The following is a 1409-nucleotide window of genomic DNA, read 5'->3' as shown; positions in this document are numbered from 1 at the left end:
AATGATGCAAGAAGCAAGACTTACCATATAGCCAGACTGACAATTATTTACTTTAGTGAGTGTGAACCTTTCCAGGCTGCTTGCTCTGAGCTTCTAGATCCTGGACTGAGAAACCTAATTTATCAGCCGCTTCTGACTCTCCAATCAAGTTATAGTACTATCCTTATTGTTTGCCAATCTAGGAGTTAGAATTTCATTAAGAGAACACAGTTGAAAAAGCAGTCTATCTATATCCTTTCTGGAAATTTTTCCAAGAGGATTAGAAATAATTCTTCCTTCCTAAATCTTCATCTGACATTTTTCTGACCCTATTACACATCGTTCAGGAAGGGTATTGGTTAATAATTGTCAGCTTTCTATCATATGGTAGGAAGTAGCAATCACCATTAAAATCCATTATTCAGCCTAGTCCAGAGCCACAAAAGGAGAAACCACAGGGTTAATTAAATAATGTCATAGCTGTCATGGGTTTCAGATAAACAGGCCAGGGTCACTAGGATAGAACCAAAACATACAAAGTATGGCTCAGCACACAATCAATAACAGAATTGCCCCTTTAGGGCAAAACTCAAATATTTACTATTAAACATATAATTAAAATCAGAACTTTGTGCATATTCTAAAATAGATTTTCCCATATTCATCCATCACATTATGATGTAGTAAGAGAAGGCAATTTCATGTTGAGAAAGATCTAAGTTTACTAGCTGCAGCACTAACAAGTGCTTTCAGACGGTAAGTCTCAGTTTTCCCTTTTATATAGGAACGAATACAGGCTAGTATAAGAAACAAATGAGATTATGTATGCGAAAGTGATTTGTAGAATGCAAACTGCTATTATCATTTTCATTATTCTTTTACTTTAGTGAGATATTTTTGTAGTAATTTGGTTTGGATTTGTGTTTATTTTCCATTACTATTAATATAAAATTCCTTTGAATCTATAGGTTGATTACAGCTGAAATTGAAAGAGAGAAGGAGGATTTGGACTAGGTGACCTTTAAAGTTCTTTCCAATCCAAAATTCTGTCTTCATATTTATTTAGTTGACGTTCACTGCGCTCTTTTCCTAAACACTACAAAGCCTCATTGAAAAGGTAATTAAAAGGATATCCATGTAGGTACTGGCCAAAAAAGATGAACTATAGTCTATAGTAAGCAAAAAACAGAAATTCTAAGAAGTATTCTTTTACCACTTAGAGGTTTCTGGATATCACATTTTTATTAGTATTTCTATTTATAGGTGTATATTACATATGTCTGATTATAAAAGTAAAGTGTGCTTATTATAGAACCTGTAGAAAATCTATACATCTATTTTTAGTCCTTTTCAGGACAGGACTCACTCTGTGGCCCAGGCTGGAGAGCAATGGCAAAATCACAGTTCACTGCAATTTTGAATTCCTGTGC

Source organism: Nycticebus coucang, chromosome 16, assembly GCF_027406575.1.
Source record: "Nycticebus coucang isolate mNycCou1 chromosome 16, mNycCou1.pri, whole genome shotgun sequence".
NCBI lineage: Eukaryota > Metazoa > Chordata > Mammalia > Primates > Lorisidae > Nycticebus > Nycticebus coucang.
Note: the sequence above shows the minus strand (reverse complement) of the source record.